Source organism: Polypterus senegalus, chromosome 2 (assembly GCF_016835505.1).
Source record: "Polypterus senegalus isolate Bchr_013 chromosome 2, ASM1683550v1, whole genome shotgun sequence".
Classification (NCBI taxonomy): Eukaryota; Metazoa; Chordata; class Cladistia; order Polypteriformes; family Polypteridae; genus Polypterus; species Polypterus senegalus.
In genome coordinates this window covers 266,860,226-266,874,578 of record NC_053155.1, presented here as the reverse complement: position 1 = coordinate 266,874,578, position 14,353 = coordinate 266,860,226, and the positions used below count along the sequence as shown (strand labels likewise).

The 14,353-nt window shown below is 38.0% G+C and overlaps 1 long non-coding RNA gene across 1 annotated transcript in view; it reads left to right on the top strand.

Moving 5' to 3' along the window:
• LOC120523847 overlaps positions 1-13,064 on the top strand; it is a 34,536-nt gene extending 21,472 nt beyond the window's left edge. The window contains exons 2-3 of the long non-coding RNA XR_005632708.1: positions 11,885-11,970; positions 12,110-13,064. This is a non-coding gene — a long non-coding RNA (uncharacterized LOC120523847). The remainder of the gene's footprint in view (positions 1-11,884; positions 11,971-12,109) is intronic.
• The last annotated feature ends 1,289 nt before the right edge of the window (positions 13,065-14,353 follow it).

Sequence of the window (14,353 nt, the reverse complement as noted above, 5' to 3'; positions counted from 1 at the left end):
GGTCCTTACGGATGACACTGCAGTTATGACCCGCTGGGCTGGCTACTTTGAACGGTTGTTCAAAGCTAATCCTCCAGTTAGGACTTTGGATATCTCTGGGTCCACGGTTCTTGGGGTTGATCCTCCAATTAGCTGTGAACCACCCAATCTCACTGAGATTGCAAAGGTGGTGAACCAGCTGAGGGGGGGAAAGGCTGCAGGGATCTGTGGTATCCATGGTGAACTTCTCCAGGCTGGTGGTAAGGCTGTCCTCCAGGCATTGCAAGCAATCTTTGCTTCCATTTGGGAGACTGGCATCATCCTAACCGACTGGAAAACGGGACTTGTTGTCCCTATCTGGAAAGGGAAGGGCGATCGCCTGAATTGCAGCAACTACAGGGTGAAAACACTGCTCTCGGTGCCGGGTAAGGCCCTTGCTAGGGTCAATCTCAATAGGATCCGTGATCACTTGCTCACCTACCAGCGACCAGAACAGTCTGGTATTATGCCTAAGAAGTGTGTCTGCCTGGGGGGTTGCAAACCTGGATCCCAAGTTGTTTCGTAGTGTAGTGGGTGCGGCAACGCACTGTAGCAGTGCATGCTCAACAACTTGACCTGACTGTGACATGTCATCTGTTAGTCCATTAACATTAACCTACTGTATTTTGATTCACTACATTTCAACCATTGTACATTACTTCTGTAAGTACACTTTTAGTTGATGCAGAAATTCTTTTTTGACTGTCCAATGTTTACATCTTCTTATTATTACCATGTGCTACATATATTTGAATGTAAGGTCCAAGTTTCATCATCAATATTCAAGCCTAATTAGGGGATTTTATCAAATTTATGTGGCTGATTATTTCTGAACTAAATAAATAATGTTTCTTACATAATCTTTAAACCTTCTTGTTTCTAATTTATCCTGCAATTATTATTTTAAAACTCAAAATTTTGGCACTAGCAAATAATGCAAGCAGAATGAAATGGACATACATATGGCTGGGCAGCATGATGGCACAGTGGTGGAATCCCGCACCTGTTAGTTGTCCATATGATGCTTGCATGTTCTCCCGATGTCTGTGAGGATGACATGAGTTTTAGGTGAATTTCTACTTCCAATATGATCCTGTGTAAGATAAAGTATGGGTCTGTGAGTTGGTGGCCTTTGTAATGGATTGGCACTGTGTCCAAGGTTGTTTCATGCTTTGCACCTAATGCAGCTGAGATATACTTCAGTTCTAAATTAAATTAAATCAGTCTTTGAGTCTTATATTCTGAAATAATTAATGCTATTGACACTGCACAGGCTTGTCTTGTGCCTTTTACTTTATGCTGCTAAGATAGACTCAGACCACCATGACCCTGAACTAGATTATACAGTTTCATAAAAGGTGCATAGAGAATTATGACTAGTGTCCATGTGAAACTATTACCTTATTTAGACCTGCTTTTGCTGGGACAGGTTCTGGCTGTATCTGACTATTGTTATGGATGGATAAGCCCAATTATCCCTGATATGGTGTTGCTCATGCCGTGTGCCACAGGTACATTGCTAGCAGTACCCTTCTTCTAATAATGAGGATTCTCTTTGCATCTGTTCTAAACAGAGGGATTATTAGACAAAGAATAATCCAAAATCTGGCTCCTAATGTGGTTCCCATTAGCTATCATCGTCATCATCATTTTCATTCCACATATACAGGTGAGGGTTGCAATAGGAACATACTAAGTTGGGATGACTAGGGTATCTTTTCCCCACTATATTCCTTTAGCTCCTTTTGATGATCTCCCAGATACTCACAGGGTTGATGATAAATATAATCTATCCAGCTAGCTGAGTCTACCTCTTGGTCCTCTACCTTTGGGCTCTACCCGGTGCACCTTGTCAGGCACCAGGAGACATCCTAATCACATGTCCAAATTGCATCATCTGGCTCCTACTGATCCAAAAAAGCGATTCTTCTATTCCAAGATCCTTCCTTATTGCCAAACTCATTATCATGTGAAGCTGGCAATCCTATACAGGAACCTCATTTCAAATGCTTTTACTTGTTATTTAATTATTTAATTTACTACTCAGAGCTTGTAACTATAGAAGTGGATATGAATATACCCTGACTGTTAAGCCATAAGCTTTATCTACCACAGTCTGGTGCAATATACATAAAGTGATATATGGGTCATTATCAAAATTACCGCTATCCTCACTTGTAACTAAGACTCAGACATACAGTACTTGAACTTGTACACATTGAGCAGTTGATCACCCCTCTACCTTTAAGTAACAAATTGCACTCTCCTGGGAGATGATTATGGCCTCAGACTTGAAGATGCTAATTCTTATTTCACCCATATTACAGTCAGCTGTGAACCACTACAGTATGTATCAGATATCAAAGCCGTATGATGATAAATAGTTCCAAAACTTGATACTCTCCAACCTTGGCTGCTCTTGATGTCCTGTCTATGAAATTCACCATGAACAGGAAAGGAGATAAGATGCAACATTGACATAGTCTAAAACCAACTTTGAGCAGACTCATCTTTAGGCTAGGTTTGCCAACACAACTCTGACTCTACAAATGCAAGGACAGAATTTAACATATGTAGCACAGTCTACGTGATAACACAGGAATCACGAACTAAACTTCTTCCAACTCTACAAAGCTCAAGTACAATGCATTAGCAAACAATAATGACCCCTCTAATATTTGTGGGAGAACAAAGAGATAGATCATTGTTTCACGGCCAGGTCAAAATCCACATTATCTGACCTAATCTGAAGTTCATCTGTCAGACTGGGTCCCCATTCCAGTGCCCCAGCATAGGCTTTTCCAGAAAGGTTGAGGAGTGTGATCCCTAAGTAAATAGAGCAAATGCATTTGCCATCCATTTTAAACATGGAGATTACCAACCCAATTTGTCAATCCCAAGGCGTTGTATTCACCTTCCATGAAACAATGAAAAAGCATGAAAGCCAAAACTTCATAATCCAGTTCTTTCTGGATTTTTGGTTGGATCTCATCTCGCCATGTCGTTCATTGGTAGTCAGGTAACCCATATAGCCAGGCAACCTGAGCACAAAAAAGCTACATGAAGCCATCATATGAGTTTATCAACTGCAAGATGAAGAGTGAATGTCAGATACATTGTCGGATGATAAGATGAAGGCAAGCATATTAGAACTTGGCAATTGAAATAGTTTTTGGGATACGGGTGTAACTATACTAGTGGGAAAAGAAGTGCACATTCAGGAGACAGTCTGTGGAGCCATACTTTTCAGTTAAGACTTGTCTATCTCTCCCCATCTACCTCCTCAAGGGGAGGGTCGCAGACAGGTTTGGGGATACTCACAGGCACCTGAATGGGTGCTGTTCAGCTGGAGATTGCTGCAGCCACTAGGAAACGTTAAATATAGTTAGAAATAGAAATCAGTTAGGACAAGATGAATTTTTAACATTATATTTTAACAACTAACCTGAGTACAAGAATAATGTTAGTGCTGAAGATGTATTTTTAATTAGATTTTCTGTTTGAGAAATATATATTGACTCCTAATAAATAAAGACATATATTTTATTGGTAACTCTTCAATTGTTTGTCGCTCCTGGGCAGGTGAACACATTGTGTTGTCTTGTACTTACTATGTCATATTTTTGAATGTTTGTTTGCCATGGTGGCTAGTATAAAGAAATAAAAATGACTGATTGGTTGATTGGTTGGTATGATAATGAAATATATTATCACTCCAAACCATGCTACACTCATATCTCTGCTCAGTCAGCTGGGAGAAACTGATATTCAGTGTGTTAAAAATCTTTACATTTAATAACTACTGTAACATCATTTGATTTGCATTAGTTCCAGGCATTAGTGGAAAAGTGTCATTATTTTTGCTAGAAAATACTGTAAGTTGTTATCTTTGCAATGACAAGAAGTCATTTTCAGGTTTGTGCAAGTTCTTAAACAATGTTTCTTTTGTTGCTTCCTACTTCCTTCTTGATTCAAATTGTGCAAAGGGATATTCTTTAGTTTTTAGTATACCCTTCTCCTTTTTACACCCTCCCCACCTTCACAATAAATAAAAGTTTAGAAGTTCTGTATTTTAGTATGTTCTTTTTTATAAAGGTGTTACAGAGTGGTGACATATTGTATGTTGTTAGGTCATACAAGTAAGAATTTCAGTGTACTCTGCACACATGAAAAAAGCATTTTTCTTTTTCAACATAATGACAGTTCACTTGTTTTAATCTCCACATCTTCTGAGCATTTATCATGAAAGTCTATTCTTTTTGTGCTGAATTTGTGAGTTAATAATGTCGTGCATCTTGAAGTTCTCATTTTTCTGTGTTTAGGTGGTGTTCTCAGTTCCTCTTCTGTCCTTTCATGTGGAGTTTTGCTTAATGATTCATTTTCCGATCTTTTTGACACTTGGCCCTGGCTCTGGCCTCATAACTTCTCTTTAGCTTTATATATCTTTTTTTTAATTTTCACCCCTACTATTGAATAAATGCTGGTATGTAAGAGCTAGCAGCATTCAATACTGTGCCATAGAGCTGGGGTCTAAGTGCTCCATTTCTTTTCATGCTGTTCTCCCAATTGATATCATGCAGTCATAATATTGTCTTTATGGAGATGCTGACAACATTTATAGTTTTTGAAGCAATCAATCTTGGCTGAAATAAGACTGTAAAAAATAAGTTGCCTAGTCTCTGTAGCCAAACCATGAATCTACCCACTACAAAAGGAAATGATTTTTTAGATAACCTTGTATCAAAGGTGAAACTACAAAGAGATGAATCAAGCAAACAATTTAAGACCTTGCCTCCCTGTTTGGGTCTGATTAACAAAATCAATGCTGCTGCCAATGTAGTTTTCTCGAGTACTCCAGTTTCCTCCCAGATCCCAAGAATGAACTTGATAAGAGTATTGGATACTTCAGTTGGGCTTGTAATATTTTGTGTGGTGTGACAGATAGAGGGTGCTATCGTCCTCTTGAACCCTCAGACTATATGCCAGACACCAGATAAAAGTCCAAAGTAATGATTTTTTATTAATAAACAGTGCACAAAGCACCCTCCTCTCCACAATACTCATAAATTCCACAATAATACACAATAAACCAATCCACCACTCCCAGACGCGTTGCCACCCTTCCACCCAGCTCAGCTCAATGCTCTGGTGTTTCTCAGTCTCTTTCATAGTCCCTGACCCGGAAGTATTTCGCATCCTTCAGTCCATGTGACTCCTTATCACTTCTGGGTCAGATAAAAATCCTCTTCTTCATCCCTGAAGTACGTCACTTCCGTTGTCACTTTGCCTATGACATACTTCCTGGTTATAGGGCACATATGACTCTCTGGGCTTCTCTGCAGCGTCCTCTGTTGGCCCCTGTGGTATCCAGCAGGGTTGTAGAGGAAAACACCATTGTCCATGATTCCCTGCTGGGATCCAGGGCACCTCCATGCTGCAGGAAGAGCTCCATCTGGCGGCCTGGGGGTATTGGCCGGGATGACAAGCCGGCCATAGACCACAGTGGGTATACTGTGAGTATACACTGCAGTTTATTAAAATCTCATCCATGGCAGCTTGGCCAGGATAGGCTTCAGCTTATTGTGATCCTATGGTAAACTTTGGAAATGTAGAAAATAATTAAATGGACTGGCATCCCTAATGCACCACCCTCAGTCTCACCCTCTATCTCTCCCTATCTTTGACCTCTTTCTTTATCTAGCCCACCTTTCCTCCTCTTAGGGAACCACCATCTTATCTCAAGAAATTGAAATTCAACTGGTCAATTGCCACTGGAGTGCACCATTTGCATGACTGGAATACAGTAGCCCTGCAACCTGGACTGACATCACTCAGGTTGGAAAACAAGATGAACAACTGGGATATTTACCCCATGATAATCCGTGACTGACTATATAGTGCTAATTGCAGGCTCATAGGAAGTATTTCTATAGCTAATTTAGTTGCAAATATACAGGTATGTGTGTTAAAATATGAGAGAAATACAACTACCAATGACACACTTTGTTTACCCTGCTAATTGACCTTCCATTATCTAAATATGGTTGAAAAGTAACAAGGTGTGAGCAATGAGCAATGAGTTTTAGGTAGAATGTGAACCTAGTCAGAATACCTGGTGAGAGAAGTAAATCAAAAGGGCTATGCTTACTTCCTAGTTGAATTTCTTTTCTGTTGCTCAAATTGTTTTGTGCTGATGCGTTTTTCAGACCTGGGTTAATAAAATATTTTCTGTAGATACACCTGTTAATGATATACCAGATTTTTTTTTTTTAACAAAACATTTATTTACTATAGATTGCAACCTTTCATCGTTATACATAAGCCTGTGTGATAAGACCAAATTCCTCATTTGCACCTTGTTATGGCTTTTGCTCATTTCTTGCTGTGGGAAAATGATATTACCATGGGGAGTTTAGTGAAAAGCAACAGGTTGCATCATATCACAACCACAATCCAGTCTGGATATGTCAGACATCTGAAATTGCAAATAATCCTATGATTCTATATGACAAAATGCAAATAACTATGACATGAAAGTTGTATAAAGCTAATAGTTGTAATTTATATTTCAGTCAGTCAATTACTTATTAAACATGAACTTGTTGGTTTCTCACAAGTGATGACACACCTATACAGTGTAAAATCATATATGTCAAGACAAAACAACTTCTGTCATTAAATATACTTTGAACACCATTTATAAGCACATTACATTTTCATTTTAAAAGCTCATTTTCATTACTTACAAGAGACTTGTGTTACTGGTATAACCAACTGTAAAAGCTGGTAAAGATGTGCCATAGTAGAGTGAGCTCTAAAGGTGGACTCCATATGGGAAACTCTTTAAAGTGCCAGTACTTGAAAATGACCAAAATAATAAAGTGCCAACTTCATTATTCAACTTAATAATAATAAAAGTTTAATATTTTTAAAACTTTTTTGATAATTTTGAATTCTCCATTTTACTGCTGGTATTACAAATCACACCCACATCTTTCATTGATGGCCTTGCCTCACACAACCACTCAGATCAGAGAGAGTACCCTATTACTGCACTGCACACAATATGATATGTGTGTCAAATCAATCATTACAAGAAAAAGCAAAAAAGAAAGAAAAGGAAATAATCCACCACTAACCTTCTGATATACCTTTATATAAAAACTAGTTAACAATAGTTCAGACAGCATAATTTAACTGCTGATAATTTTCAAATGATCTTTTTAGGTGAACATGCTGGTCCACTTGTTCTCTGAGGCCTATGTTTTACATGAAGCAGTCTTCTGTACGAAGTTAACTTACTAGCATACTGGATGACATATAACCTGCCGTACTGGATATTTGACTGTTCCAAGTTATTGTCATCTATACACAGAACAATGACATTCCAACTTTCATGTCTCCTACAGAAAAGTGGAGATATTACATATCAACTTCAGACGAAAAAAAATGAATGCAATACATATATTTATATACATACATCTACTTTCTATATATAAAATCCTAAGCCTAAAAGTGCAATGATTTTGTGCAATGATTTTATGTGACATTTTTATTCCATGTTTTGTATTCTCGCTTTAAATTGGGCTTATTTTAGGGGTGGGGGTCAATTTGTTTTCAATCCTATTTTTTGTAAAAGTATAAATTGTTAAATAGTGTCATTGGTTATTAGAACTCAATTTTATGTGGCTAATTAATATATAAGAAGAGGGCAAGGGTCTGTTTGTTTAAGCTAAAATAAAGTGACCAGTGTGTGTATGCTTGTAAGAATATGTAAAATGGAGGTTTGGGACTTTAAGATGAAAACGTTCCATGTCTAGCTAAAAGCAACCTAATCGACAATCTACCAGACCATGAGAACTTATCAGTTGTCCCAAACTTTGACTGAGCAATATCTTATGTAAGGCAGAGTTTTATTGTCAAAAACAGTCAGCAAGACCCTATAAATTCAACGGATTTTAAAAAGGCATTTGCAGAGAGACAGCATAACTTCCAAGACTAATAAGCAGAGCATGAGAGAAACAACTGCTAAAGACAAGACAACTCGGTCTGACTTTGCCACCTACAGACTGGTCCTTTGCTCCCAAGCATCATGCCTGGTTTAAGACTGCAACAACCAAAGCTATAGCCACCAGAAACGAAGTTTGCAGTATGTCCTCGATTTGAACATTCAAATATTCAGGTTGAATGTTTTCAAATCTAACATTTACACCTGTTTTTTCCTTCAAATAAACATAATTAACAATTTAAATAGTTTTAAGTATTGCTTTGCTGAAGTTGTCCTGCTTGTTTATTGACATTTAGCATTGACCGATGATTGTTAATGAAACAAACTTTCTCCATTTAGGTATTGTAGTGTCAGGAGTAGTAATTAGCCCTTTTCTTCAGTTAGACTGCATAGCCGTTTCAAAGGTAGCCCTCGGGATACAAAGCCTGAAAGGAGTAAGCTATCCCTGGTTATACTTGGGTATTCTGAAATGTAGCCCATTCAGGGGAAGCAATACGAAGATAGATCGACACATAAGTGAATCTCAGTAAAGTTGCCTTGTGAATAAATTGGCTTCTAGCCCGTGTTAATGTATCGAAATTGAGGTAGCTAGCCTTGGCCAGTGTTGACATATTCTTGTTGAGTACTGGAGCTTATCTGTGCTGAGTGAATGTTGAATAGGTAGGTTTTGCAGGATGTACAGTATGTGTGAATCAAGGCTAACAGTTTAGGCATTTCCACTATTAACTTGTTCACCAATATAAATAGCACCTTAACGGTTGAAGTGCCTTTCCCAGACACTTTTAAACCACAAAACACTGAGACATTAACATAGAAATTGGGCAAGAGCAGCAATTTTAATAAAGATGGAAGTTCGGGTAAAAGCAAAAATATTTTCAAAGAAAGTCAATAAGTATTTTACTCAGAATCTGTTTTAAAAAACATTATTTTGCTTGAATAAGAATGGGGCAAAGTGTTACAATGCTATCATGCCTGCAACTAGGCCATGGAGCTTATTGGTTGTATTTACTCCCACTGATACCTTTATTCAGGTATTACCTTTACTCTCACTGCAAAACACATATATATGATGTGATACATCACTACCTCCTGCAGGGATGCAACTGGCAAGTTTCCTCACAAAATACCTTTAATTAGGAGTAGAGTCAAAAAAGCCACATGTCATGCAAACCCCTCTCACTTATGTGATCCAAATTATGAACTAGTGTCATTGTCAGAACAAACTGTTAAAGACAATTCTGATACTCTACTAAGGTGGGTAGTCTGCTCTAGATACTAAAGCATTGAACTGTCTATTCGAAAACAAATTACAAATAGTAAAGCATAGTTTAGTCAAAAATATATTCAATACAATAATATAGACATTGTGTTACATATAAAAACAATTAAAGTGAACACTCAACCCTTCTCTCCTACCACATTTGACAGGAGAGCCACGTCTGATTTCCCTTACTCATGTATATATAGTAAGAAACCAGAAATGTTCAGCTTGAACCCAATATGTGTATACTTACTTTAGAAATCCATTCATTAATTCTTGCCAAATTCAAAACAAATCCTGAAAAATTATTTTTTTCAGTTTAAGGTAATATAAGACATGATTTTCCCAGCATTATGGGGTGAGAAGTTACGCAAAAGGGACCTTCAGGCAAGCAATGTAGTGTAAGATATCACAGTTGATTTTAGATTGTGTAAATTTGTGCACTTGCCTGAAGAAGGGGTCTGAGCTGCTTGCATATTTTAATCTGTTCAGTTACCCAATAAAAGGTGTCATTTTCCTTCACTTCTCATTGAATCTATAATGGCTAACATGGTACAACACCTTACTTCTTGCTAGAAACTAAAAATACTACCTGTATCTTCATCAAAACAGCCATTATTTGTATAGGGATACATTATTTAGATATGTTGCTTTTGATACATTTTATATCTTGTTTATATTAAAACAAGTTTGTTCCTGGAAAATTATAATCAAAATGGAGTGTTTCAAAGGATGCATAAACAAAATGTATTTGTTTAAATCTGTAAAGGTTGAATACCTAATGACTTCACAAATTGAATACCAAATAAGTTAAAGAAGGCTGTATATGATTATTACACACAAGAGCAGCTGATAAAAGCATTCTGTGGCAAAGCATGTTCTGCACCTTACTAGACTAAATAATGGATCACTACTTGTTTTAATAAATTAACAATAATTAGGGTTGACTGAAGCAAAGCATAAAGAGTTGATTTGATATCAGATTTAATTTCCATGTCTAATCAAGCAGATATGGCTTTGTTGACCTCTACCTCTTTTTAAAGTCTCAGTGTAACTAAATAATAGAAGTAAAAGCAAAGTAGTGCCATTTCTCCTTTTGTTTTAGATCTCTGTGGTGTCATGCTTTTAACACACAGCCCTTTCCAATTCCAGATAAACAATGTGATGGTTGAGTCTAAATTCTTAGCATTGGATATTTGATATATAGGGATGGTATTAAAATAACATGGGAGGCTTAGGGAGCTTTTCCTTTTTACAAAATCAGTTCTTGCAGGTCGTGTAAGATGTAAACACAGTCATCTATTATTATCTCATGATATCCTCATACTGAGCTTTCCCTGAGGATGTTACTCTTGGCCTATTATACCTGCTCTCACTGATCACTTACCATTGTCTCTGGGGATTCTATTTACAGGGATATCAGAATAGGGAGGGATTGTACTGTAGTATATGTTTTCCTGGTGGCGGACTGACAGATTCTTATTATTAATAGCTGTGGTTCCTACTGGACTGACATCCTAATTGCATCAATAAAGTGGTACATGTTGGCTTCAGACGGTGGTGAAGTTATCCATGCTTGGACTATTCACAAACAAGTCTTCCATGCTTACAATTTGCTTTCTTAAAGTTATATGATCATGCAGGCTTACCTTGATCTGTTAGGTTTTTTTTTCTCAGCTTCTTTTCCTGAACTGTCAAATAAATTAACAGGTCTACTCGTTTATTTATTTGTTAGCTTGTTTACAATACAATACAACAACGTACAATACAAATTCCTCATATTTGCATTAATTACTGCCAAGGACTTGTTCTTTCCTTCTGGTAGCCTACTTTGTTTTGCATTATGGGAAAATCCTAAGAAAAGTTCCCAAAAGATAACCTATATTTACCACTAGAGGTATGTAATATACAGTAGGGAAAAATATATCAGTATTTTTTTGGCATTTTGACAATAATTCATATTTGATGATAAGTTTCTTCAAAAATATTAAATAGAATTATAATGTCATCTTTCACTGAGATTGAAAGAAAATGGGCTTAAATATGAACTTAGAAAAAGATCACTGTTGGGGGTTTCCTTTTATTTTAGGCTGTTTGACACGTTTCTGTTAACAGTGCCCTTCACTAACTAGAGCTGCAGTGCTGGTCTTCAGCAGGGTGGACAGTAATGACCCTGAAACAAAGACAATAAAGTTCTCTTCTGGTACATTTTGGATTTACCTTTAAAATTTTTTTAAAGAACAATGAAAATACCCCAAATGATGAAATTTCAACTGAATGTCTTGCTGCTGTTGAAGAGACCATCATCGCCTCTGTGGCCATTTAGATGGTGCATCTGCTCTCCATCACAAAAGAGCATGTGGGTGTCAAGAAACGTTTCTCTGCTTAGTTCTGATTGTATGTTCGTGTATTATGCAATTAGTGTAAGTGAGAGGATTACATAGTGTTTTTTTTGCCTTTTTTTAATTTTTTGTAAATAAACTCTTTAAATATAAAGAATCTTTGACATTGTTAATGATGGCCTTGAGCTTTGTGCTGTTCCACTTTTCCTTTCTGAGACTTATGAATATTGAAACTTAATTTTTTTTCTTGTGTAGGCACACGCCGAAAGACTGCTTCTAGAATTTGTGAAAGTTACCTTTCACCTAAGTCTCACTGGAGTCTTGGAGACATCTTTTTTCAGGTAACCCTGCATCTTAAGTTTGTGAAGTCAAGCAAACTCATAACAATAATCAATAAAGAATTTTTAAAGAATTTCTGTACACCAGCCACCCCAGAATTCCCACAGTTTTGACATGTTTTCTTTTTTCATCTGTCTTTAGAGTCCATTAATTTATTGCAGAAAATGTGGACCCCAGCTATGCAGCGCTACTGGACTGCAATTCCTGGCATTCCATGCTGGAGTCTGAATGGGCTTCAATATCCAGGTGTGCTGCCATCTAGCCTCCTAGGGGAATAAACAGCCCTTAGAGATAGTTGTTCCCTGTCTTTCCCTTTTATCCCGGTAAGGAAAGGTATTGTAAGTACATCTGGTCGGGATGCCTGTCCATCTGCCAGGGACTTCCCTTCTGGGCAAGAAACTTTCTTCTCTCTTGGCCGGGCTGTCCATCAACCCACCTGGGGCGTTCCATCTGTGTACAAAATCTTTCTCTCTTGGTCGGGATTCCTGTCCATCCACCCATACTGGCAAGGAACCTTCCCCTTACCTGGTTGGGATTGCCCATCCATCCCGAATGGTAAAAATTCAACAGAAATAAGAATAGTTGCATCAGATATTTCAAATATTAAAATGTGTGCTTCAAATTAAATGTTTAAAATATAAATATTCTTGATTGTAATCAAAATATGTCATTTTCCACTCTTTGATAAAGGTCCATATGCCTATTAAAGGATCATAAATTACATCATATTAATAATCACCGACCTTAAAACAGTATCTTACATGATTGTTTCCATTTCTAACCTTCTAGGAGTGGCTCTTAGAGGGCTAGGACCACAGTAAAGAATCAGATATTTATTCATGATCAGCAACTTTGAAATAGCATAAAACAACTCTCCACCTGCCTGTAATACCAATCCCCAGTTTTCTGAAAACGAATAACTTTGACTTATATCCCATTAGGAGATTATCCCCTGGATTGATTAATGCGGCAAGCACAACTTTAAGTCCTTCTGATCATTTTTGCAGACACCTATTGATTTAATCTTAGTCCTAAGGGTGTAGTTTCCTGCACAAAATGTGGTCCAAAATGACCATAAAATGATGGCGTTTCAGGTCTAGGGGGGCAAAAATAGGGGGTGGGGGGACCCCACAAAGCTTGGTGTCTTACATAGCTAGATATTAAGATGAGTCAAATGGTATATTATATGTGGAGGTGTTGCGCATTACCAAATTTAAGTTGAAGAAGCCTTGAAATTGAAGCAGTGGCATTTATATGGTTATAAGGAAGTGTGCTGTCGCGGGAACGCGGGACTGTCTAGCGGGTGAGCGCTGTGAGGCGCCGTGTCTGGACACACGTGGAGCTGGCATAATGGCCAGTTTGGGCTCCGCATGTGTTCATTTTTACACGCCGATTTCCTCGCAGCCTGCCCAGTGCAGGCGGTTTATAGTGCGACGCGCCTAAAAGAGAAAGCCGGCATTTGTTCTAGTCTGAGTTTGGGATCCCATAATGTTAAAGAAATGATGTTACTTACTGGTGAGTAGCTGTTGGCCGTCCCGGAGGGTTTATATGCGCGCGACCCGCAGGGGTTCGGTTTTAAATGCATAGTTGCTCGGGACGTGTCAAGGCGCGTGGCGTGAACGCGCTAGCGTCTACCAGGATAGGTGCGTGAGGTAGACGGGTTGGCGGATTGGCTGGACAATCTTGCCGGTTATATTTAATGAGTCACCGGCCAACAGGGGTCGTCAGTGGACCTAAAGGCGAGGTATGAGTAAGCACTACTGAGCTACTGTATTTGGAGGAGCATTTGTGATTTTGGCGGCTTTTGTATATATTCTTTTGTATATACAGTGCTATATCTCCTAGTGATCATTTTTGGTGGAGGTATACTGTATATTGATTTGGTGCTAGGATAGTTTTTGATTTTGGGTTAAGTGCAATTGTTTTTGTATATACACACACTTGTTTTTGTGCATTTTTCTTTCCTGCTGGAGGTGCGTCTTGAGCCAGGGATAAAAGAAGACAACCTTTATTATTGGAGTGTGTGTGCAGTTTTTGTAGGAGTGCACTGTTTTTGTAAATACACCATATTCTTCCTTTTTCTTTGTTTTTATCTATTTCTGAAGAAGTGTCAGTGTTGAAGGACTGTGTCTCAAAGCCCACCTGACACTACTGCATTTTGGTTGTACGGCACTCTTGTAAATAAACTTGTACCATTTACCCATCAGTTTTTGTCTGTGTCTCATCTCTGCACTGATCCTGTTCGGTTCGTGAACTATCAGATGTCCAGATAGACTGGGGACACTTCCCACTACACAGGATATCACAGGAGGTGTTCTTGTACTGAGAAGTCAGGGGGCACCAGACCCAAAAAAAGTTGAAGTAATTTAAAAGCATTCACAAGTA